The sequence below is a fragment of the Gymnoscopelus braueri genome (genome assembly GCF_963280865.1).
Source record: "Gymnoscopelus braueri genome assembly, chromosome: 24".
NCBI classification, from domain to species: domain Eukaryota; kingdom Metazoa; phylum Chordata; class Actinopteri; order Myctophiformes; family Myctophidae; genus Gymnoscopelus; species Gymnoscopelus braueri.
Genome location: NC_137626.1, coordinates 29,595,589 through 29,622,801, shown reverse-complemented (window position 1 = coordinate 29,622,801; position 27,213 = coordinate 29,595,589). Strand labels below are relative to the sequence as shown.

The following is a 27,213-nucleotide window of genomic DNA, read 5'->3' as shown; positions in this document are numbered from 1 at the left end:
TTGTGAGGGCAGAAACAGTTTTGGATGGTGATTTTATTAATCTAATTTCATATCCTTTCTTCTTTCTTTTTTTCTTCCCCTAAACCTAAGGCTGAAAATAGCCACACACACACACACACACACACACACACACACACACACACACACACACACACACACACACACACACACACACACACACACACACACACACACACACACACACACACACACACACACACACACACACACACACACACACACACACACACACACACACACACTCCATCAGGCTAATCAGGAAGAGAAGGGGGTTGGGTTTACTAAGCAGGATGGTAATGGCATTTTAAGAGCAGGGAAGCCACTCCCATTACTTATCATAATGAAAAGTGAATACACACACCTGCACCCTGAGTGCAAGATGTTGCTGTCAGGCAGAAGAACCCTTGTCTCTCCTTATCTCATGTTGTTTTTTTGTAAATCAATACCCCACTTTGTCATTCAAAAGTATTATTCATTCTAAAATAGCAAACATAGCAGATCTACAAGCTCACAACGCGTCACAATGTGACAGGTGAGCGTGTAGATTTTTCTAAAACTGTTGGAAGTGGTCTGTGGGTTTTTATACATATTGAAACAATGAAAAGTAATTTTCAACAAGAGCTTGTGACTAAATATCAATTATATTTTGAGTATTAAGTTTGAGAACTACTGCTGTAGCTGACTCTCCACACAGCTAAGGAGTAATTCACCCAAAAATGACACATTTTTCAAGAACCACATAATATTTATCCCCAGTATGATCGATCCCCTGATGGTTGCTAATCACGGAGGAAATCTCTGTGCTTCGGTGGGGAAAAAAATGTCATTTTTACCTCCCGTTCTCTTGTTATACCCAGTTGAAAATATCATGTTTTGCCAAACATACATAGTAAAACACAGGAGCCGAGATACAAAATGTTAAAGTAATAAATTAACCACGAAGCAGTAAATCTTCGGATCACGTTATCTTGGGTGCTGGACGTGTCCCCCCCCCCCCCCCCCCCCCAAAAAAAAAGAAATAAAAAAAGTTACGGACATATCCGTCAATGGCGGTGAACGGGTGGATTTTAAATGACAGAGATGTCCGTCAATGGCAGTGAATGTGTTAATTCTTGCCACCGTAGTGCTGTTGACACAGAATGCTGCATCAAAGCCTTGCGAGTCATGACTGACATGTTGAAATAACACCCAGTGTCTCTGAGGGAGTATATATACCAAGACGTGCACCGCAACTACACAAAAATACCCAGCGTTAGTGTAACTCAGTGGATGGACACGTAAAGGGATTTTTTTTGCAGTGTGTGTAGCCTTTTGTGTTTCCAATCAGAACGGTGACGGACAGTTTTGGCGTAAACAAAGTTTGGAAACGGGTGAAAGTGCCAGATCCCACTGAGATGGATAGAGCAGGCTTTTCTCTTCTCTGTCTCTGACATTTTTCACTTTCACTTTCTTTTCTTTTCTCTTCTTTGTTAGATTGTCTGTTTTGGGTTCTCTGGCATCCCTGTGTTATAGTGTGGACACATATATAGGCACAAGCACTCTCTGTCTCTGTCTCTCTATCTCCAGTGGTGGAAAGAGTACTCAAATGCTTTACTTAAGTAAAAGTACCAATACTGCAACTGAAGTTTTCAAATAATTGCAGTGGAGTAAAAGTGCAATATCTGCCTCTGAGATGTAGTGGAGTAGAAGTAAAAGTATTGGAAATTGGAAATACGCAAGTACAGTACAATTACCTCAACAGTATAAGTAAATGTGCTTAGTTACTTTCCACCACTGTCTATCTCTATCTCTCTGTCTCTGTATGTCTCTTTTTCTCTCTCTTTCCATCATTATCTGTCTGTCTCTCTCTCTCTCTCTCTCTCTCTCTCTCTCTCTCTCTCTCTCTCTCTCTCTCTCTCTCTCTCTCTCTCTCTCTCTCTCAAATACATTGTTTTTGGCTGGACTGCCAGGCCCATGTTATTAGGCTTGTGTGGGGGTGTTGTTGTGATGTTGTCTCAGCAGCATCTTCATCAGGCACAGAATGGCCGTCAGACTGTGTAGCCGGTTGCTAAGCACCGTGCACTGAGTGACAGGTATAGCTTTCTCGTCACGCCAGCAAACCTGTCATGAATTTGGTCTCTTCTCTCTTGCTGTAAAGGCCCCAAGGTGCCTATAGGTTATGGTATGCATCGCGTGCGCGCACACACACACACACACACACACACACACACACACACACACACACACACACACACACACACACACACACACACACACACACACACACACACAAATGCACACACACACAAATGCACTTTCCCAAAATAGTGCCTCACAAACCCGCCCGTCCACATACAAACCCTCTCTCTCTCTCTCTCTCTCTCTCACACACACACACACACACACACACACACACACACACACACACGCACACACACACACGCACACGCACACGCACACGCACACACACGCACACGGACAGCCACCAATGATGTGGATATGATGAATGTTGCGGTCCCTCATGCATGTCATTAGCCCCGTCTGCCTGCCTGCCTGGGGGGGCGTGGTGGGGGGGCTTTCACTGTGACACGCACAGACAGACGGACGGACGGGCAGTCAGTCAAGACAGACAGACAGCCTGTCCTCTCAAGGTCAGTGAGACACCCCACCCACACAGGGGAGGCGGGGGGGGGAGTGGGGTTCTGTTCGCTGAAGGACTCGTGCCTTCTCCTTTCTGCCTCTCCCTCCTTCTTCTGCACTCTCTGAGTTGCCTTAATCCAATCTGTGTCATTTTATAAAAATCGCAGATCTACAAGCTCATAGCGCGGCACGGTGCCCCGCTATGAGCTTGTAGATCTGCCCTTTTTTTGAAAAATCTTGAAAATGTGTGCAAATCTTTGAATATATATTTTTAAAGCGAACATTTGTAACTAAAATCTTTCCTTCTGGAACGGGTCCCTGGAACAAAATATTTTGAGATGGGGGTCCGCGGCCAAAAACATATGTTTTTTTCAAAAAATTGTAAAGATTTCGAGGACATTTTGTGTCATTGTCATTCTACCATGACACAGATGCGTTCCCGGATTGAATGGGTTAATGGTCAGGATTTCACCGTGCATACTGTAGGTCTATAAGCTCTGTGCGTGACTGTAGGTCTATAAGCTCTGTGCGTGACTGTAGTTCCCCCTTTCCAGAAGGTGGCATTCCAGTTTCCTGTTCCGGGTCAGTTTCTCATATAGCTTCGTTTGATTGGCTCACGGGCAGATTTGAAGTGGAAAACACACACCAGCTTCATAATCGCTGCTGTCGCGCAGAAACCTCTTATCTCCATATTCTAACTTTTTTTTGTTTTTATTTGTAAATGAACACATTGCCTGCCAAAAACGTTTAAAAAAGTTTTGGGAAATACACCTCTTGCCTGCCAAAAAACGTTTAAAATTTTTATTTTATTTTATTAATTTTTTTATTCACAAAGAACCAGGAGATAACGCGATCCAAAGATTTGCTGCTCCATTCACTTCAATGTTAAAAAATAAACGGAGAAAAAAATCTAAATGTTCCTGTTTTTTACCTTGTATTTTTGAGTGAAACATGCTATTTTCAAACATCAGACAACAAAATGTCAATGAGGTCACAATGACCTCGTTGACATTTGTGAAACCACACCTGAAAACCCTCAGTGATTAACAACCATCAGGGGATCAATCATACTGGAGAAAAATATTCTGTGACTACTTGAAAAGGAAAAAAATCGTTAAAAAAACGTCAGAGGCTGTCAGAAAAAACAGTTTTAGAAAATCCCTGGCAGTGAACGTGTTAACGCCTTACTTGATCGATCATACTACAGCGTCACACAAAAGTATCAAAAGTAGCAGATCGGCAAGCTCGAAACGCGTCGCTTCGCGCCACGTTTCGAGCTTGCCGATCTGCTACTTTTAAAACTTTTGAATTTTAATCCTGAAAAGTAACAGTTTAGGACATATATGAGGTTTCCACCCGACAGAGACGATTATGTTCTGAGTGAGGTGTTCGTCATTGGGCCGGGACTGCAGGGCATTCTGGCTGGAGCACCGGGGAAAATTGAGTTTGGGGGATGAGGTCAACATTCAGGATGTCTTCAGAGCTGCAGGGAGAATGCAACAGTGTGCAACATAGTGAGAGAAAATCTTCTGCAAATAACCAACATCAGTTTTAAAATAGCCTAGCCTTGTTTTAATCCCCTCATGAGCACTGATAATGATGCATCACTCAAAAAATTTCACTGAAAGGTTCACTTTAACAGGACCATACAAAGCATCAACTTTGAAAATGGCAGAAAGTTGATCTAAGTAAGGAACACTTCGTTAGTCCAGTGTTGATTTTGACAGCAACTTTAGGTGTAGTTTTAGTCATAGTCTTTTGAATAAAATTCCATGTAGTTTTAGTCATATTTTAGTCATCTGAAATGTTTTAGTTTTTGTCTAGTTTTAGTCGACTAAATATCATAAGATTTTAGTCGACAAAATCTGCAGTTGATTTAGTCGACTAAAATGTGGTGACTTCATGGCGTCATAATGGCTGATTTTACACTTGGTTGCATGCTGAAAATAGCCGATCTACAAGCTCACAACGCGTCGCAGTGCGACGCGTTGTGAGCTTGTAGATCTGCTATTTTTAGAGCGCAACACCCGAGCGCAACCAAGCATAAAATGACTTGTCTTTTAGTTCTACTGGATCTCTTCTCCACTAGTCCCTCACTAACATTTTAGTCTAGTTTTCATTTGTTGACGAAATTGTCAATATATTTAGTGTTAGTTTTAGTCATCATAGCTTAGTTTTTATTTTGTTTATATTTAGTTTTTATCAGTGAAAAAAGGTAGTTTTTTGTCATAGTTTTAGTCGACGAAATCAACACTGCGTTAGTCTCATAGCATAATTTCCTAAGTCACTTTTTGGTCAAACTGAAAATGTTCTATAGCTCTACTCTCCTAACACTGCTGCTTCATTGCGCCTTATTGCCTATGTCCTAAGCCAATCAGAACGCTTGTTGCATTCCAAAATGACTTTTCAGTCAACTTTTTGACTTAGGCAGAAAAGATTGTTGAATGTAACAAACATTCTGATAGGCTGAGAGCATTTAATTGGCAATAAGGCAATAATGAATCAGCAGTGTTAGGAGAGTACAGTTAGGCAGATATAAATAAAGGCAGATAAACATGACTTAGGCTAAATGAGTGTTTTACTCATGATTGCATAAGTCACCTAGATGAGTTAGGCAGAAAGTGTTTTTTTTGTCTCTTCTTTCCTGAAAACCTTAAAAATATGACTTAGGCAATTATGCTATGAGGCTAACGACCTGTGACCTGTGTACTTGTATCTGTAGTTGTGTACCCCCCCCTTTCTCTCTCTCGCTCTCTGTCTCTCTCTGTCTCTCTCTCTCTCTCTCTCTGTGTCTCTCTCTCTCTCTCTCTCTCTCTCTCTCTCTCTCTCTCTCTCTCTCTCTCGACCAAACAGTTGTACAACGGTGTCGGTGTGACTGGCGCAGTCTTGAGGAAGATCTACAGTATGTGGGTCAGAGTCGTCAGACCCACGTTGTGTTGCGTTCTGTGCAGGAACACAACGTTGTCTTATGCATTCACGAGGTGTAACGCTCTTTGTGAACCTGCTCCGCTGTGAATATTGCAAACGCTGTTTGTTGTCTTCGTTGGCGTCCTCTCTCTCTCTCTCTGTTTTTACAGCTGAGAGGCCTGTTGTCTGGCCCCCCAGAGCGCTCTTGAGAACCTTGCCCTCCTGCATGGCCCCTGGGTGACAAGTGCTCTCTGTGTGTGCTGCAGCAAGCAGACACAACAGAATAACACATCCACACCAGCACTACTGGGAACGCACAACCAGGGTTCAGCTTGTGAGAAAAACAACGGGGGGGGGACTGTATATTCTTTACAACTTAGGCCTTATGTACGGTATATACTTTGTTGTATGACAAATAGGGGAAAATATCCGACCTTCATGCTTGCAGTGTGAGCTTGTAGAACAGCTATTTTCATTTATTAAACGTATCAGACAGGGCTTTTCCCCGAAAAAGAAAATGCGTGTATTTAACCCATTAAGACCCTGTTTTAGATTTATTTGGCTATTCAAAAATAGCAGATCTACAAGCTCATAGATCTTGTAGATCTAAGAAAGAATTTGTGCAAATCTTTTTTTTTTTAAGCGAACATTTTTAACTCAAATCTTTGCTTCTGGGGGGTCCTCGGAATAAAATATTTTGAGATGGGGGGGTCCGTGGCCAAATACATATCATTTTGGGGGTTCCTTGCAGGAAAAGGTTTTGAACACACACAGTGTACCAACATAATGTTATTTTGTTTATGTTTTCGAAATGGATTACCCCCCCCCCACACACACACACACACCACACCCCACATCCCCCCAGCTATTCGAACCATGGTTCACAATAAAAGTGAGCAAAAAATACACAATAAAAGTGAGAAAAAATGCAACCATTGCCATCTTCTTTTGAGCCGCATACACACAATGGGGAAAAGCCAGCAATGGCAAAAAAGGCGGTTATGAGGTCAAACAGGACAAGGAAAGAGAAGGAGAGAGGGATGGAGGGAAAGTAATGGCTGGATGATGGGTAGGCATGGACTTCACATCAATACCATGACTTTTGCCTTGATTACGATTAACGAGGGTTAAGTGGGTCAAGTTAAGGTGGTCAATTAGACTAATCGATGTAGTCGACGATAATACAACTATTAACAGTTGTTTCATGTTGATTCGTTGACATGTTAGAAAAAATTAATAGAAATACCGTGCTTCTAGATAAGTGGTTCTCAACCAGTGGTCGGTGGGGGGGGGAGGGGGGGGGGGTGGGGGGTTGTTCCAGGGGGTCCCCAGCTAAATTATTTAACATAGCATCACAATCATTTTAGCCACTTAGCTTTGGCTATTCAAAATAGCAGATATACAAGCTCATAGCACGGCACTCGGTGCCGCGCTATGAGCTTGTAGATCTGCTATTTACTGTATAGAAAGATCTTGAAAAATGTGTGCATATCTTTGAATATATATTAAAAAAAAATTAGAGCCAGCATTTTTAACTCAAATCTAGGGAGGTCCCTGGCATAAAAACATTTTCAGATGGGGGTCCACGGCCAAATGTATATCAATTTAGGGGTCCTTGGCATGAAAAAGGTTGAAAACCACTGTTCTAGATTATTCGATTAACATACATGAGCATGATTAAGTCGATTATTTTTTCAAAATAATGGTTTCCATATATTTTCTCAGTTAATTGCCCGGGCCCTAGAAAGAGATTGGAGAGGGACGGAGGGAGGGGGAAAATAATGGCCGGGGTGACAGGGAACGTGTGAAGGGACTTATGTGTGGATTGATACGTCAGCTAATCCCCGCCCGTGTTGACAGGGTGTGTGCGCTCAACCCTTTGCGAGCCCGCCCGTTCGCCTGGCCCAGGCGGCAGCCCCCCCCCTTCCAGGCCCACTAGCAGAGACGCGCCCCGTGCCAGGCCCCGCGTGCGTAACGGGGTGCAACGGGGACCGCCTGCCCCGCGGGCCCCGGGCCACGCGGCGGCTTTTTCACAAACGGAGAAGCAATGTTTACCGGGTTAAACCCCATTAAGACCGGAACGGCATCTGTGTCATCTGTGTTTGTGCTATTCAAAAATAGCAGAATCTACAAGCTCGTAGCGCGGCACCGAGTGCCGCGCTACGATCTTGTAGATCTGCTATTTTTTTTAAATGGTGATTCTTTTTTTTATATATTTTTTTTTCCAAAAAACTTTCATTTAGAAAACATTTTTAGAAATCGGCCTTATAGGTCTTAATGGGTTAAAGGCCCCGCGAGACCTTATTGCTTGGACGCGGCTCAGGAGGCCATGTGGGGGGGCTTTGTAGATCTGCCAGGTACACAGCAGAGCAACCTGACACTCTGCCATGCTCCTACACACACACACACACACACACACACACACACACACAGTATACGACACAAACCGACTAATACAGTACACTTCAAAATGTAACTAGATCGTCGTTGTCAGGCAGAAAACGTGTATGTCTAAAAGCGTTACTTTTCAGGAAATGAAACAATAACAGTATAGTGTTCAAATGCATCTAATGTAGTTATTACGTAAGCTCTTTGTAATGCTTTTCATTGGTTAAATATGAATAAATTCCACATATTTGTAGTTCGCGAAAGGACTCGTGCCACTTTCAACTCGGCCCTATTTTGAAAACATACAAAAATGAAATAATAATCTTCAATATTTTTGCAAAAATAGCTGATCTACAAGCTCAGAGCCTGTAGATCGGCTATGTGTGCTACTTTTGCGCCACGCTGTCATACAGCAAAGTATAGAATAGGACATTCATTTATGAGAAAACATAAAAAAGATGAAATAAGGAGATACGAGATTTCCCCCCGACAGTGATGCCATGCTACTCTTGGTTTTCACTTTGGCAAGACTCCAAATATAATATAATATAACAACAATCAACAAGAAACGGAACATACATTCAAACACAGAAGCAGCATAAATAAGCCTTGGGGCGTGAGTTTAGTAATGTGTTTTTTTGAAGGCATTCAGCTATGATTATGCCTGTGTTTTCTGCCAAGGAAAGGGTGAGCCGCCACCTGGAATAATGGCTGCCGGTGCCAACGCTTTGAGCGCCTTGCCAAGTTGATGTGCAAGTTCTCTTTTTTTTTTTGTACACAGATTTACATTTCCAGCGGAACACAGGGATCAAAAAGATCAGCGTAATATAAAAGTTTGCCAATTCAGAATTATAGCTTTGAAGGTTGATTCGCAAATCGTTGCTGTCGGGTGGAAGTCCAAAACCGTTCCTTTTTTGATAATTATTTTTAAAACGATAGTGAGTGAAACTATTTGCACTACTTTTGTGCGATACTCTTGTATGATGAAGAGGGGCATTAATTTACCAAAAAAGTTCAAATATGGATATACTAGGTTTCTGCCTAACGACAACGATATGCTATGTGCCATGGTTGGGGGCAAGACTGTAGCTAATGATTATTTTTTATAATCGAGTAATCGTTTTTTCTTCATCATATTATTATTATTATTATTGGTAAACAAAAGAAAGGGATCAATGGTGCATTTGTATAGCGTCTTTGTCCATATATAGCGCTTTACAATGTGTATTACATTCACCCACTCACACACCCACTCACTCACTCACACATTCATACACACACACACATTCACACACACATTCACACACACACATTCACACACACATTCACACACACATTCACACACCGACGGCAGAAGAACCCATGCATGCAAGACACTAAGCTGCCCATCCGTAGCAGTTATAGGGGGTTCAGTGTCTTGCTCAAGGACACTTCGACACTAACCCAGTGGGAGTTTGGGATCGAACCGGGAACCTTACGATTCCCAGGCGGCCCCTCTACCTCCTGAGCCACTGGCATATGTAATAATATACTATTATTGTTCCATTCATTCATGCTATTGTTTTAGACCATAACATGATGGTAAAATAAGGTAATAAGGTAGAAAATTATGACAAATCTTCATCTGGACCCAACATCTTGAAATTGTTTAATACATTAGATCACTGTTTCTCAACGTCTGAAAATGGACCAAATGGACCCTTTAGGGTCTGTAACTCTGAGAGGGTAGAAATGGAACCCATTGGACCCCCCTTGCCGGTCCCCGAACCCGGCGTTGAGAACCAGTAGATACAGCCATCAAACACACATCCTTTTATTTGACAGCGTTGTCAGACTAGCTATGCCAGGGTTCGTGTACTTAATTAATTTCATTCACATCATGACATCCTGGCAGGTTAATTGACAAGCCAGCATGTGCCACGTACGTCTCACACAATATTCCTATGTCTCTGTCGGGTGGAAACCTCATATGTCCAAAACGGTTAACCCATTCAATCCTGGAACACATCTACAAAAACTGTTTTCTGAAAAATGTATGTTGCTATATCATGCAGTGGTGCTCAAACTTTTTCATGTCAAGGACCACCCAAAATGATATGTGTTTGGCCACGGACCACCATCTCAAAATATTATATTTTGTTCCAGGGACCCCCAGAAGCAAAGATTTGAGTTACAAATGTTCGCTTAAAATATGTATATTCAAATATATGCACACATTTTCAAGATTTTTCTAAGAAATTGCAGATCTACAAGCTCATAGTAGAATATCAAAATCTGTGAAGTAACTAGTAAGTTTTAAAAATTATTGTAGTGGAGTAAAAAGCACAATATTTGCCTCTGAGATGTAGTGGAGTAGTATAGTATAAAGTATCAAAAAATACTCAAGCAAACCTAAAAGTTGCAGTACTTGAGTAAATGTACTCGGTTACTTTCCACCACTGGTTTTCAGTGGAATGTGATGGGATTTGTGGCAGAGCTCATCAGACCTCTAGAGCTGCAGGCCAGGTTGTGAGTCTGGGACACAGCTACACTTAACCTCAGACGAACCGACCACATCGCCAAGACATGATGTAATTGGCGCTGATCGCCATCAAACAGCAAAGTGAACTCTCTCTCTCTCTCTCTCTCTCTCCCTCTCTCTCTCTCTCTCTCTCTCTCTCTCTCCCCTACTCTCTCTCTTCCCCCCACAACGTGCCCGGGCATGTTCCTATCTGGGCGAGATAGATGCACCTTTACTGATCCTACAGGGGGAAATATAGTTGTCATGGCAATACTGTAGTTGTGAAAAACGGGCCAGATACAGAAAGAGATAACAGAGTAACAAATCATTCTGATAATATTAATAATTAAAAATACAAAGCGTAAGCGGGTATTTATGGACAGTGAATAGTTATGGAAGTGAAATCTTGCTTGGCCCGACGCGTTGTGAGGCTATTTTTGGCAAAGAAAGTTGGTCTAGACAGAAAAAAAGTGGTCCAAGTATAGTTGTAACTCAGTAATAAACAGTCTAACCATAAATCTGGAATAAATATTCCAGCGATAAAAACACTGTAGTCCAAGAGCAAAAAGCACCATAAAGTGCCAAAAAGTGCCAGAGTCATGAGCATAAGCAAAGATTATTAATCCAAGGACGGGGTGGAACGCTTGGTAGTGGAACGTCCAATGGCATCATAGATAGATAGTTAGATAGATATATACTTTATTAATCCCGAAGGAAATGTGTTTTGTTCAACAGCTCCAGTGCAATACATGCATGCATACAGATGTCAATAAAAAGAAGCATGATGAACATTACAAAAACATTACATCAATGGGAATTAATGCAATAAGAATAAAAAAAACTATCAGTTATAAGAAGTTAAAAAACTAGGTACAAAACAGTCAAAAGAGAACTAAATATATAAAATATATGAAATAAATATAGATTAGCTGGTCAACCAGCTAATCTATATTACTGGTCATTGTAAAGCCTCATGGCTATAGGTAGGCACTAAGGAGAGACTGGACCAACCAACCATTATTTATTCAGTCCTTCCAAAAAGTGTAGTCATCGTGCATTAGCAAAGGTGTTTCTGGTGTCGCATTTGAAACTTTCCCCATCCCCTGGAACAGAATAATGGATTTGGTTGGTTTACTATTGTTTTATTTAATGTATTTGTTTTGCTCCAGCAATGACACTGCGGGTTCTCTTGCATACTTATTCATTTCTTACACCTATTATTATTCTTTTCCATCTAGATATTTGGGACCCGCTTTTCTTAACAGCTACAGTTGCCATTCGAACTTCATAATAATCAAATTTGCAGCAATCAAATGAGTTTGTCGTCTGGCACGTGGATCTCTCTCTCCATGGGATTTCCGTCATGTTTTTTCCCCCCGGAAAAATGGAATGACAGCTTAGTTCTCCTGGGAGGAAACTTGGTATGCAACATCTATGGAGCAAGCTCTACGTGTCACATTATTTTCAGAATATATGCTCAAACAATATGTTGTCAACACCAGAAATTATGCACATATTTTGCTAAATAATATAGAAATATTGCAGGCTCACAGTCGGTACTTACTTAACCCTTTAAGACCGGGAACGCATCTGTGTCATTTTAGGTTTATTTGGCTATTCAAAAATAGCAGATATACAAGCTCATAGCACGGCACTGAGTGCCGCGCTATGAGCTTGTAGATCTGCTATTTTTGAAAAAAATCGTGAAAAAGCGATTTCTTTTTACTCAAATCTTTGCTTCTGGGGGTCCCTAGAAATGGGGGACCGTGGCCAAATGCATATCATTTTGGGTCGTCCTTGACATGAAAAAGTTTGATAGCAATAGCAAGAAGTAGAAAAATTAATTAAAACAAATGTTAGGATTTAGAAGACATTTAGAATCCCCCAGAAGCAAAGAATTGAGTTACAATTTTTCGCTTAAAAAACAAATATATATTAAAAGATTTGCACATATTTTCACAAATTCTCAAAAATAGCAGATCTACAAGCTCATTGTGCTATGAGCTTGTATATCTGCTATTTTTGAATAGCCAAAGAAATCTAAAAATGACACACAGATGCGTTCCCGGTCTTAAAGGGTTAATATGTGCATTGTAAAATTGAGATTCATAGCTTCATTTCGAGAGTCTACCGTCAACGTGGCCCAGTGACTGTGGGGTCCTTGAGGTCCTTTTATTTATTATATTTTTGGCTTCAATCTGGTTTTGTTTATTTTTGTGCTTCTTCTCTGTGTTTGTTTTCAAAAAGCGAACCTTGTACCTCCCCTCCCCCCCCCCCCCCCTTGATTTAAGTGTTTCACCTCAGTCGGCAAAAGTGCACGTGAAGGGCAACCAGTCCCCGAGTATCAGACCTGGCCTTGATCTCCTTAACTTAGCATTCTGTCAGAGAGAGAGAGAGAGAGAGAGAGAGAGAGAGAGAGAGAGAGAGAGAGAGAGAGAGAGAGAGAGAGAGAGAGAGAGAGAGAGAGATGAGAGAGAGAGAGAGAGAGAGAGAGAGAGAGAGAGAGAGAGAGAGAGAGAGAGAGAGAGAGAGAGAGAGAGAGAGAGAGAGAGAGAGAGAGAGAGAGAGAGAGAAAGAGGGAGGAGAGCTGGAAATACTGTAGATGAAGAGGACAGTTAACCCATTCAATTCGGGATTTTTTTAGATTTCTTTGGCTATTCGAAAACAGCACATATACAAACAAAATCATGAAAAGGAATATATATACATTTTTAACTTAAACATTATGGGGGGCTCCGCGGACAAATACATATCATTTTGTGTGGTCCTTAACATGAAAAAGTTTGAGAACCACTGATATATAATCAGTGGTTCTCTGATATATGTAACATAAGATATATATAACATAAGTTTTTATTTTTTAACTGTTAGGATTTAGAAGACATTTTTGTAGAATCCCCAGAAGGAAAGATTTGAGTAAAAAATGTTAGCTTTAAAAAATATACATATTCAAAGATTTGCACACATTTTCACATTTATTCCGAAAGATTGCAGATTTACAAGCTCATAGCGTGGCACTCGGTGCCGCGCTATGAGCTTGTATAGTTGCTATTTTTTAATAGGCCAAAGTATAAAATGACACAGTATATGCGTTCCCGGAATGAATGGGTTATGGATGCCGACATACTGTAGTGAGCATCCTCCTCTCCTAAACCTCTCCTCTCCTCTCCTCTCCTCTCCTCTCCTCTCCTCTCCTCTCCTCTCCTCTCCTCTCCTCTCCTCTCCTCTCCTCTCCTCTCCTCTCCCTCTGACATTCAGAAGAGCTACAGCCCCTTCTGGCCTTAACTTTTCAAAGGGTCCAGCAGTGGCCTTTGAAGCAGCCATCACGAATAAGTGTTTTTCTCTCTCTCTCTCTCTCTCTCTCTCTCTCTCTCTCTCTCTCTCTCTCTCTCTCTCTCTCTCTCTCTGTCTCTCTCTCTCTCTCTCCTCTCTCTCTCTCTCTCGCCTTTCTTTTTTCTTGCTGTCCGCTTCCTTTTTTTTAAATTCCTTCTTCCTCCTTCAGACCAAATGCTCTAAGGGTTGGATGACTTTTAGCCTGCGAGGAAGCAGTGTAGCAGCTCGGACACAGAAAGACAGACAGAAAGGGAGACAGTTTAGAGAGAGACAGACAGACCCTTACATATCCATCTATCCATCTATCCATCTATCCATCTATCCATCTATCCATCTATCCATCCATTCACCCATCCATCCAATCAATGGCAATTAACCATTAAGACCGGGAACGCATCTGTGTCATTTTAGATTTGAACCACTTCAACCATTATTTTATGCTACTATTCAAAAATAGCAGATCTATAAGCTCATAGCGTGTCACTTTGTGCCACACTATGAGCTTGTAGATCTGCTATTTTTGAAAGATCGTGAAAATGTGTGCAAATATTTGAACATTTTTAACTCATTTTTTTTGCTTCTTGGGTCCCTGGACAAACCATTTTCCGATGTAAAGTACTCAATTCTTTACTTAAGTAAAAGTATCGTAAAAGTATGCAATGTAGAAGTGTTCAGTCTGGAATTCAAAATTTACTTGAGTAAAAGTATTGGCATCAAAATATACTTAAAGTACCAAACGTAAAAGTACTCATTATACAGAGTGTCCCATTTCAAATTTTCAATTGTATAAAAATCTTTCAAAAATAGCAGATCTACAAGCTCACAATGCGTCACATCGCAACGCATTGTGAGCTTGTAGATCGGCTATTTTCAAATGGCCAAAATGTATATAGGGCTGAAGTGGTTAATGTATGTTTTGTAATAATAATCAAAATCTCCAAAATAACTAGTAACTACATTTTTAAATAATTGTAGTAGTGTAAAAGTACAATATTTGCCTCTGAGATGTAGTGGAGTAGAAGTAAAAGTTTTGGAATTTGGAAATACTAAATATACTAAATAAAGCACAAATACCTCAAAATTGTACTTAAGTACAGTACTTGAGTACATGTACTGTACTTAGCTACTTTCCACCACTGCTGGGTAACACTGTTTGGCTAAGGTATGGCCATGATGGAATTTTAATACTTTGGCTCCAGCCATGTTTACTAACCTGCTAAATCCATCGCTGTCGACCTGCAGAAAATGGCCTCAGGTTCTTTGGACGATATATTCACAGATGCATCTTATTTCTCCAGCTCTTGGGCTGTTATGGGGGAAACGCTTCTTATAGAGTCCTTCGGCCTGGCTGGAATGTTTCTCACACTCTACCACATGAGCCTCTCCTCTCCTCTCCTCTCCTCTCCTCTCCTCTCCTCTCCTCTCCTCTCCTCTTCTCCTCTCCTCTCCTCTCCTCTCCTCTCCTCTCCTCTCCTCTTCTCCTCTCCTCTCCTCTCCTCTCCTCTCCTCTCCTCTCCTCTCCTCTCCTCTCCTCTCCTCTCCTCTCCTCTCCTCTCCTCTCCTCTCCTCTCCTCTCCTCTCCTCTCCTCTCCTCTCTCCTCTCCTCTCCTCTCCTCTCCTCTTCTCCTCTCCTCTCCTCTCCTCTTCTCCTCTCCTCTCCTCTCCTCTCCTCTCCTCTCCTCTCCTCTCCTCTCCTCTCCTCTCCTCTTCTCCTCTCCTCTCCTCTCCTCTCCTCTCCTCTCCTCTCCTCTCCTCTCCTCTCCTCTTCTCTCCTCTCCTCTCCTCTCCTCTCCTTTCCTACCCTCTCTCTCACCTCTCCTCTCCTCTCCTCTCCTCTCCTCTCCTCTCCTTTCCTACCCTCTCTCTCACCTCCCATGGTCTCTGAGGAGGCAGACGGCGGCGGCTCAGTGTTCTCAGATGTGTGTTTTAGAGGAGGTTGTAGAGGTGTCTAGTTTTTCCAGCCTCCCTTGGGTGTCCTATACGGTGCTCAGACCACAACACACACACACACAGCCTGCAGCCTGCCGGCCCGGCATGGCCCCACACAATGCCCACCTGCTGACTGCTAATGTCATCTTCTAACTGTGTGTGTGTGTGTGTGTGTGTGTGTGTGTGTGTGTGCGTGTGCGTGTGCGTGCTTGGACTGTGTGTGTTCTGAAGTAAAAAAAAGTACAATATTCGACTCTGACTCTAAGATGTAGTGGAGTAGAAGTATTTAAAGTATAGGTGCCCCGACCGCTGGCGTAGCAGTCCGGGCACCTATGGGCTCCAAAGTAGCCTGACAGCGCGTCGCGGGTTCAAGTCCCGATCCCGATGGCCTTTGCTGCATGTCACTCTCCATCTTTCTCCCCATTTCCTGCTATCCTATCAATAAAGGCATAAACACAATAATAGCCCAAAAATCTTTTTTAACCCATGAAGACCTGAGGCGATTCTTAAAAAAAAAAAATTAGTTTTTTTTTTAGAAGATGTTTAAAAAATAGCAGATCTACAAGCTCATAGCGCGGCACTCGGTGCCGCGCTATGAGCTTGTATATCTGCTATTTTTGAATAGCCAAAGAAATCTAAAGTGACACAGATGCGTTCCAGGTCTTAATGGGTTAAACAAAAAAAATGAAGTATAAAGTATCTAAAACAGAAATACTCCAGTAAAGTAGAAAAACTTACAATAGCTCCAAAATCGAGCCAAGTACAGTACTTGAGTAAATGTACTAAGTTACTTTCCACCACTGCCTACAGTACTTTGTTTACATGGTGGAGCAAGTCATTGGCCTGCAGGTTGTGTAGCTTTGTGTGTGTAGTTGTGAAACGCACAGGAGGATGAATGTTGGTTCCATTTGTACGCTCTCAGTTACAGACCGATAAGGGTCCATTTGGTTCCTAACTACCAATCGTTCAGCTGGGTGTGTGAACCCTGTAAATTTGGTTCCATTTGTCCACTCTCCGAGTAATAGACCTATAAGGGTTCATTTAGTTCTTAAATTACCTATCGTTTAGCTGGGTGTGGACCCAGTAATGGACCCCACGTAAGGGTCCATTTGGTTCCATTTGTACACTCTCAGAGTTACATGCCTACTGTATATAAGGGTCCATGTGGTTCCAAACTACCAATCATTTAGCTGGGCACCCCGTGAAAACCCTCTCAAGGACCCCTATGGGGGTCCCCCAGAACCCCACTTTGCGAAGCACTGTTTTAGACGATAGTTCAAGTCTAGTTTCCCTATCTAAGACAATAGTTCAAGTCTAGTTTCCCTATCTAAGACGATAGTTCAAGTCTAGTATCCCTATCTAAGACGATAGTTCAAGTCTAGTATCCCTATCTAAGACGATAGTTCAAGTCTAGTATCCCTATCTAAGACGATAGTTCAAGTCTAGTTTCCCTATCTAAGACGATAGTTCAAGTCTAGTTTCCCTATCTAAGACGATAGTTCAAGTCTAGTATCCCTATCTAAGACGATAGTTCAAGTCTAGTATCCCTATCTAAGACGATAGTTCAAGTCTAGTATCCCTATCTAAGACGATAGTTCAAGTCTAGTATCCCTATCTAAGACGATAGTTCAAGTCTAGTTTCCCTATCTAAAATACACCCTGCAACTTCTTTTTAATGTCTGATACTGTTAACTTCGTAGCTGGCGTGTGCCATAATAACAATACCCCCCTTCACTTATACATTTTTAACTGATTTACAATCTGATGCTCAGCCGCAGCGTTCTCCCTAGCAGAGGAGTAATGCCGCACAGCTGCCTCTTATTATTATTATGTTTTTTTCCCTCCTTTTCATTAGGGGAATATGGGACGTTTGTGACGGTGCCATGCAATACCCCAGCAGGCAATTTGCACAAGCCTAACAAGAGGGATGCTGAGGAAGTGAATAGTAGTTTCTATGTAATACCTTTTTCCTAAATAAAAAGACAGAAAGAAAGGAGAACAAAAAAAAAGTACGGTTAACAAGGGCGGGGAGTTCAGGGGGGACACGAGTAACAATTTGTTCCAACATGGGGGGTGGGGGGGGGGTTAGTGTTCCCCTCACCTCACACATACCGCTCTCCAATCTTCTCCCTCTGGATGCAGGCGAGCCAGCAGGGCGAGAGAGCAGCCAAAGCGTGGGAGAGAGCTGTGTGCAACACCTTTCTTCTGTTTGAACTTCATAGAGTCTGAATGCCTTTAACCCATTAAATCCGGGAACACATCTGTGTCACTTTAAGATTTTTTGGGGGGTTATTCGAAAATAGCAGACGTACAAGCTCATAGCGCGGCACCGAGGTCTTGTAGATCTGCTATTTTTGAAAAAATAAATCGTGAAAATGTGTGCAAATCTTTGAATATATAAATTTTTAACTCAAATCTTTGCCTCTGGGGGTCCCTGGAACGAAATATTTTGAGATGGGGGTCCGTGGCCAAATACTGTGCGTATAATTTTGGGTGGTCCTTGACTTGAAAAAAGTTTGAGAACCACTCATATTATAGCAACATAAGTTTAAAAATATATATCATTTACAAAGATATTTGTAGAATCCCCAGAAGCAAAGATTTGGTTTACACATTTTCGCTTTCTAAAATATATATATATATATATATATATATATATATATATATATATATATATATATATATATATATATTCAAAGATGTGCACACATTTTCATGATTTTTTTCAAAAATAGCAGATCTACAAGCTCGTAGCGCGGCACTCGGTGCCGCGCTACGAGCTTGTATATCTGCTATTTTTGAATAGCCCAAAAAAATCTTTAAAACGACACAGATGCGCTCCCGGCCTTAACGGGTTAAAACGCTCCCAGGTGCTCAAGATGTGAGGAGGAGATGGGGTGAGCGAGGTGCAGAGATAGGAGTGAGAGAAGAGAAAACGAGGGAAACCTGTGTATATAGAACTGGGGGGGGTGAGCGAGGTGCAGGAGAGGAGAGGGGAGAGGGCGAGAGGGGTGAGAGAAGTTCCCTGTTTCTTTTTTTGTTGGAGGAAGCGAATTGATTTCTCCTCCGGCGACCTCTTTCCTCTCTTTCTCTCGCCTGCTCGTTTCCTCGCCGGAATCTTTGAACCGTGATGTCGGTGTTACAGGCCGACGTGGTGTGGAAATAGAAGGTACATTATAGTACCGTTGTGTACGCGGTTGTTTCCGTAGACGTCGGCGGTGCGCGGGGGTCGGGAGAGACCGGAGGGGTCGGGTCGGGTCAGGGCGAAGAAGCTGTTTTTTCGCTTTTTATCACAACAAGACCTGAATTTAGAAGGGTTGATGCGGAGTATACAGTGTACAAGGCTGTGTCGGCACCAGGGGACGCCACAATGAATGCAACTAATCCATTTGATCTATTATGAAAAAATAATCAGTATTTTTTATCAAATACAATATATTTTGGGCATGTCATTATAGGTGAAAATAGCTGATCTACAAGATTGAGCGTGAGCTTGTAGATCTGCTATTCACTATTTTAGCTTGACACCATTGTGCGAGGAAGTATAAAATAATGCGTAATTGGTGAGTCGATTTTTCGATACATCTGTAGTATTTGTCGCTGTCTGGCAGAAACCAGCTAACTCCATTTTTTTTTTTTCATAAATCGGTGCTATTGAACACCCTTTACGTCTGTGTGTTGGTTGAATAAATATTGAAGCAATGAAAATAATTTAAAAAAGAGCTTCTGACAAACTTTCTGCTAAACCAGCTAACTCCACCAAAGGGGGGTGGAGTTAGCTGGTTTCGCTGACTCCAAGCTCCACCCCCTTTTAACCTCCAACCTCATTGTGAGCTTGGAGGTCCATTCAGCTGTTCTTATCAATGATGAACAAAACCTCCTAACTCCACTTTTTGTTTAGTTTTTTTATTTCCAGTTAGCTGGTTTCTGCCCGACAGCAGAGATATAAGTAATAAACATAATAAAAAAAAACGTAAATAGTAGTAATCGATAATCGAATAATCGCTAAGAAAATAATGGACAGTTGCAGCCCCGTAGTTAGGTTCACAGGGTTCGGAAAGCGGAGAATCCGGGGGGTCGGGTCAGGGCGAGGAGCCTGTGAGTGTTTCAGCTTTCCATAGCAGGCCCTGAATGCACACAGAGAGAGTGATTATTAGCTGGCTCATCACAGAAATAGGCCTGAAAGCCTGTGTGCCTTTGACAAGAGAACACAGCTCATCCTGACACAATCGCTCCCCCATGCTTCGCTGTGTCGCCTCTTTCTCTCTCTCGCTGGGCTGCCTGGTGAAAAACATCAAATAGACCTCCTCCAGAGACTGGGAGCTAATCTTCACGCCATTGAATTCAAATTTGCCCGACCTTACCCTTCAGAGTCCTGATGTGGGCGTGCACACGCATGGGGTGTGTGGGTGTGTGGGTGTGTGTGTGTGTGTGTGTGTGTGTGTGTGTGTGTGTGTGTGTGTGTGTGTGTGTGTGTGTGTGTGTGTGTGTGTGTGTGTGTGTGTGTGTGTGTGTGTGTGTGTGTGTGTGTGTGTGTGTGTGTGTGTGTGTGTGTGTGTGGAATTGTATTACTGTACTTGTGAGGGCTAAATCATGTCCCCCCCACAAGTACAGTTTATAGCAGAATTTGAGATGATGCTTGATTATGACAAGTAAGACGCGCGAACGCGGTAAGCGAACGCAAAAAAAGAAAAAAAAGAATGAAAAAAAATATGTAAAAAAAAGTAACCAATAAAAAAAAAAAAAAATTTTTCAAAAAAAATCTGCGTTAAAAGGAGCATCTTAGAAAAATACAAATTCACCCAAAAAAAACTTTGAATGTTTTTGAACAATTCAACAAAGTGTTTGAAGTGCCTGTTTCACCCACTTCCGGGGGGCGGAGCCAAAATCCGAGCCCGAAGTATTTGTTCGTAGACCCCCACTTAGGGGGGGTAGAAAAAGTTTCGGAGCGATTCGGGCACTTTTCATTTAACATGGGGTTTCAATGGGGAGTTTTTAGGAGCCTTCTCCGGGGCGTGGCTTCCGGGGGAAGGGGCGGGCTTCAACGCAACCTTGACAGGTGTGTTCAGTTTTCAAAGACCTTTCATTTGATGTATGGTACGTCTATATTGGACATTTACTTGGCTGCACACAGGGCTGAGGATATACTGCACACAGAGACACAGACAGAGATTACTGCACACAGAGACACAGAGACACAGAGAGACAGAGACACAACCCAAGCAGGGTTACATAGTAAGCTCCACTTGGTCGGAGGCGCGGCTTCGCCGCGCCTCCGCCGCGCCTCCTCCCGCGTTCGCAATTAGAAAAGGCTTGGGGAGTTAACCCATTCAATCCAGGAACGCATCTACAAATGTCTTCTAAATCCTAACAGTTTTCTGAAAAAAAAATGTGTTGCTATATCAGTGGTTCTCAAACTTTTTCATGTCAAGGACCCCCAAAATGGAATGTATTTGGCCGCGGACCCCCATCCGAAAATATTTTGTTCCAGGGACCCCCCAGAAGCAAAGATTTGAGTAAAAAGAAATCATTTAAAAAATATATAGACTATAATATTTGCACAAATGTTCAAGATTTTTTCTAAATAGCAGATCTACAAGCTCGTAGCGCGGCACTCAGTGCCGCGCTACGAGCTTGTATATCTGCTATTTTTGAATAGCCCAAAGTATAAAAATGTCAAAAAGGAAACAGTATGCGTTCCCGGTCTTAATGGGTTAAGCTTTACAATTAGGAAAATAATCAGGTTTGGGGTTAGGATTACACATTTAGAGTTTATAGGTTTTTAGGGGTTAGGGTTGGAGTTACTGTACGCCTGAATCATACATACTGTAGTTGCCGGTGCGAGACACAATGCACGACCAAGGTATAAATCAGGCATCAGGGGTGTCGACGTGACCTTAAACCCCCTCATGGGTTCTTGATCACAGCCAGAGCCGTATAAGAGAGTTATGACACTAGCGTTGACTCCCATTGTAAGAATGGAATGAGGAAGTGCTCCGTCTATCTCTATGAGATAGTTCCAATGTTTGGAACTATAGCCCATAGCAGCCTGCTTTGCGGCGAGATCAAAGCGCGACGTTACTCTCTCTGTGATCACAGCTCCATAAAAACGCTGCATCTTTGAACCGTATGATTTTGAGGACGCAGCGTGCTAAGACATCCAGTTGTAGATCTGCAATTTTTCTGTGTTAAAAATAGCCCCCCGAAAATGTTAAATTATAATTTATAAAATCGGCCTCCTAAATTGTGGATGTCCTCATGCATATAGTAATAAAACAAACGTGCGTGTGCGTTAGTGTGTGTGTGTTCTGCCGAGTCCCTTTTTAAATGGCACACGTGGACGAACCGTCACTTGTTTGCCAGAATGATTTGAACCGTGGCCCCCGGAGCCAGAAGTTAAACACAAATTACTTTTTTTTTTTCTCACTCTTTTTTTTTTTAAGAGCTCAGGCAGGCAGGAACGATGACAGGTTGCAGGGGCTGTGATGGCAGTGAGTGTATGAAGGGGAAGGAGAGGGGGGGGGGGGGGCATTATATTACGGCTGAAGGTCGAACCGGCCATGCAGTGGGGGGGAGTGAGGTGCCAATGGGTGGGCTGAGTCGGTTAGGGAGTGAGTGAGTCCCCTATTGGCTGGGTTCCAGGGTTCCGGGGCGTAAATCACCGTAATTCGCCGTAACGCCACTTCTTCGGGACCGGCGGCGACCCCCCCCCCCCACGCCGGCCCCGGGACGGACCTCGTAAATATGCCCACAGAGCTGCTGCCATGCTCTGCCAACCACCACCCACCCGCCCGCCACCCATCCACCCACGCCCACTGATTCACACACACAGATGCTTTATGACAAAGTGGACTGGGACATTGGTTCTCAACATGGGGGTCCTTGAGGAGTTACAGGAAGTCCGTTCAAATAGAACCAAATGGAACCTCTCAGAGTTAAAATAACCCTGAGGACTCTTCAGTGAAGACTCGGGGGGTTCCCAGATATAACAAATGGTATTAAATGAGGATCCGTGGCCTGATGCATATCAAACTGGGGGTCCTTGACATGAAAAAAGTTGATAAGAGCTGCAGAAGCACACCAGAACCAGTCGCCCTCCAGTTCCTGAACTTCTCTGCCTTCCTATAGAGCATCGCAGTTCCCGCCCACTTCCTGGTTCCACTTCGAAATACTCAATGCATTTTTCCCATTGACATTTCCAAAAATATTTATATCAATTAATTTAAGCCTAGAATCAAACCATCCAGTGTCCTGGTGAATCATGACCATAAAACATTTTTTTCTGTGATTTATTTTATTTTATATTTAATTTAAATGATATACTATATTTAATAAATACCCTTTGTTTTGCCGTTTTCAAAAAAGTTTTTTCACAGAATCAAACGTTTTATGGTCATGATTCACCAGGACCCTGGATGGCTTGATTCTAGGCTTAAATTAATTGATATAAATATTTTTGGAAATGTCAATGGGAAAAATGCATTGAGTATTTTGCAGTGGAACCCGGAAGGGGCGGGAACTGCGATGCTCTATAGGCTCTATGCACAGCAGTCATATTGGAAATAAATTGGGCTTCTTCCTTACTTCCTTCACAGGTTTTACCAATGATACTAATTAAGGCTCTGTTCCATTTAGTGTAGCACAGTGACCCCCATAACTCTGAGAATGTACACTCTCAGAGGTATATCAGAGGTACACTCTCGTAAGGGGCCATTTGAAACCCCCATAAGGAACCATGAGGGTCTCTGGACTACACGTTGAGACCCACTGGTGTAGTAGAGTGTTTCCAGTGAGCCAACATGCACAACATCAGCACCCTGACTCTGTTTGACCAGAATGGAACAGAGCCTTCATTAGTATTATTGGTAACACCTGTGCAGGAAGTATTATCCCTTTTTTTTTTTTTTTGCTCTGACAGGGCATTTGTTTTGCCTCAGTCTCCAGAGATAGGACCCTGAACAGACGAGTTGTAGCGGTTTAACAAAACCAACACATGCGTCTATATACGCATCATGAAATCTTCGCACAATCCTCCTCCTGGGTCTCATTTATGAAGTTTCTCAAGCGCAAACGCGGTTACAAGCTTTTTGTTTCCCGCAAAGACAATCATCCTAAACTCAGCAGGGCATTTTTTTGTGTGTACGTTCAATCCCCGTTCCCATGTTTGTGGGTGATGCTTACAGTGCAAACACGTAGTCTATCTAATTTCACATCGTCTGCAATGATTGTGTCATGTTTTTTCTCAAGTACACAGAGCCAGAGGATATTTACATACTGTATATGCAGATGCACACAGAAGCCCTCCCAGAGCACGCACTCGTACGGTAAACAAATGAGCTCTGAAAATCTCCCGCACCCGCTGTGAGTTAGGGAATGTAATAACTTTGTATACCATTCCTTAACGCATTCAATCCGGGGAACATATCTCGTGTCATTTTAGATTTCTTTGGCTATTCAAAAATAGCAAATATACAAGCTCATAGCGCGGCACCGAGTGCCGCGCTATGAGCTATGAGCTTGAAGATCTGCTATTTTTGGGAAAATTGTGAAAAGTTGTGCAAATCTTTGAATATATACATTTGCGACTCAAATATTTGCTTCTGGGGGTCCCTGGAACAACATATTTTACAATTGTTCGCTTTAAAAATATATATTCAAAGATTTGCACACATTTTCATGATTTTTCAAAGAATAGCAGAGCTACAAGCTCATGAGTGCCGCGCTATGAGCTTGTAGATCTGCTATTTTTGAATAGCCAAAGAAATCTTAAAATGACACAGATGTGTTCCCAGTCTTAATGGGTTAAGCTTTGTTTTGTGCGAACATGGACAAAGTATCTGTTGTTTTGTGGCGGTGTGTGTGTGTGCGCGTTAATGTGTGTGCGCGTACCGTATGCATTTTGGCCTTGTGTGTACCCGATATACACCCTGAACGTCTGTGTTACTTGCCTGTGGACAGTAGGTGAGCTTGCTTGTGTGTGTGTGTGTGTGTGTGTGTGTGTGTGTGTGTGTGTGTGTGTGTGTGCGCGCGTGCGCACGTGTGTGTGTGAGTGAATGAGTTGATTCACATGCTTAATGGGTGGAACAGTCCGAGATTAGTTGGTCCTGTGGAGAGAACCCAAGAGAATGAGACATCAGCAGGTACTTTACGGTGCGCACTAATCCACTCTGCCCGGTCACACACACACACACACACACACACACACAAGCACAAAGTTCATGTTAATCCGCGCACACACCTGTCAATCCGATCGCCTATAAGACACACACGCAAAGGATCACAAAAAATACGCACATATGGAGAGACACACACACACACACACACACACACACACACACACACACACACACACACACACACACACACACACACACACACTAATCCACACATGCACGCACAATCCGGTCATCTATCAGACACGCACGCTTGTACACACACCTTTCATTATGATTAACTATACCTCTCACACACACACACGCACCAATCATCTCAAATCTCTTTCCATCACACTGTCCTTCAATGGTGCCATACTTTATGCTCTCCCTCTCTCTCTCTCTCTCTCTCTCTCTGTCTCCACGTTGTCTCCTTGGCGTCTAACCTCATCCTACGCTTGTAGTCACTTCATCTTTCCTTTTCGGCATCGCTGCCTCCTCCACTTCACACCCCGGACGGACGTCTGTCCATCCATCCATCCGTGTGTCGGGCCGTCCGTCCCTTTCTCCATCCGTCAGCGTGCGCGTGTCCCGCGGCGTCTCCCTTGTCTCCCGTCTGTCTCCCCCCCCCCCCCGGCTGTCCTTCTCCTGTCATCATCATCGCCTTCAGTCTCTCCCTGGCTTCAGACGCTGTCTTGAGACTCTGTCCACGTCACTATCGCTCTGACTTTATGGTGTGTGTGTGTGTGTGCAGTGGTGGAAAGTAACTAAGTATACTCAAGTGCTGTTCTTAACCCGTTAAGACCTGAGGCCCCCATCTCAAAATATTTTGTTCCAGGGACCCCCCAGAAGCAAAGATTTGAGTTACAAATGTTCGCTTTAAAAATGTATATATTCAAAGATTTGCACACATTTTTCAAGATTTTTCAAAAATAGCAGATCTACAAGCTCATATCGAAGCACTCGATGCCGCGCTAAGACATTTTAAATTGACACAGACGCACAGACAAAGTACTAATTAAAAGATTAGGGGTCAAGTGCACGGTCAAAAAAACGTGTTGCTTCCTTCAGTGTCTGACTCCAACTGACCTTTTTAGACCAGAACAGGTCAGTTAGACCGTTTTAGACACACACAACGCTTACTCTGTAGTATAATATGAAATGTAATCAAATTACCACCAATAACTTTTAAACCTTTTTTAGCTAAGAAATATTCTTAATCTTAATCATGAAATTAGTCAAAAATAAAACAATGACAATTGGCTCCTGCACGGGGGTTCAAGTGGTCTTTGTTTTCAAATCTCACATTTGTGTGTGTGGCATGCGTATACGTAATTATGCATCAAGATCAAGAAATCAAGAAAAAAAATGTTTATTTCTTTGTCATTTATGCATACTGGTGATTGCAGCATTCGTTTATTAATCACATTTTCTCCAGAATAACAAGCAATGAAATGGTACTGCACAAGAATAACCACAGACGCCACTTCAGGATAATCCTTCATTGATTGGCTCAGCTGGCCACTCACAGGTCATGGGGACATTTATCAGGCTAGACTGGTAAGTGCCATCCATGCATCTGGATGAAGCCGGTTTCGTCGGGAAATTACAAAGTTTTGAGGAGATCGTGTATAACCTCCTCATAGAGCTTTTCAATAGGCTCTATGCACAGCAGCCATATTGGAAAGAAATTGGGCCTCCTCTTACTTCCTTCACAGGTGTTACCAATGATACTAATGAAGGCTCTGTTCCATTCAGGTCAGGGTGCTGATATCGTGCATGTTGGCTCACTAGAAACACTCCATTTTGGTTCCTAATGCCATTTACAAACTCCATTTGTACACTCTGAGAGTGTACAAATGGAACCAAATGGACCCGTGTTTTCATGACTACACAAGAACCTCTCATTCGTCACACTTGCCGTTTTGTTTTTGTTTTTTACCGGCCAGGATGTCTGGAGAGAATGACATTTTCTCGTACTTTTTTCTTGTACTATAAAAAAAATCAATGACTAAAACTGGTATTTACCAGCCTAATGTTCTTAGTTACGTATGTAATGTATGTATGTACGTAATTATGTTGTATTTATGTACATACCTAAATGTATGCATACGTATACAAGTGCAGTACCTGTTCGCAGTTATGATTGTGTGCCATTGATGCTGTATATACTATACTATACAGCACAAAGTACAAGTAAGAGAAACAAGCTGTAAGAGAAACAAGCTGTACCGTACGTGCGTGTAACTTTCTTACATTGGCTGGCAATTAAAGTGCATTGTAAAGTGGGTGAGCCTGCTGCAGGTTTCCATGTGTGCAGATGGCAGGAGCTCCCTTGGGCTCCAGTAATTAAGTATGTCCTTC

The 27,213-nt window shown here is 42.5% G+C and overlaps 1 protein-coding gene across 1 annotated transcript in view; it reads left to right on the top strand.

Annotated features, from left to right (window-relative positions):
• Positions 1–27,213, top strand: part of LOC308080568 (receptor tyrosine-protein kinase erbB-4-like) — a gene marked incomplete at its 3' end in the record, with an annotated part of 485,532 nt that overhangs the window by 141,752 nt on the left and 316,567 nt on the right. The gene's annotated exons all lie outside the window — the stretch shown is intronic.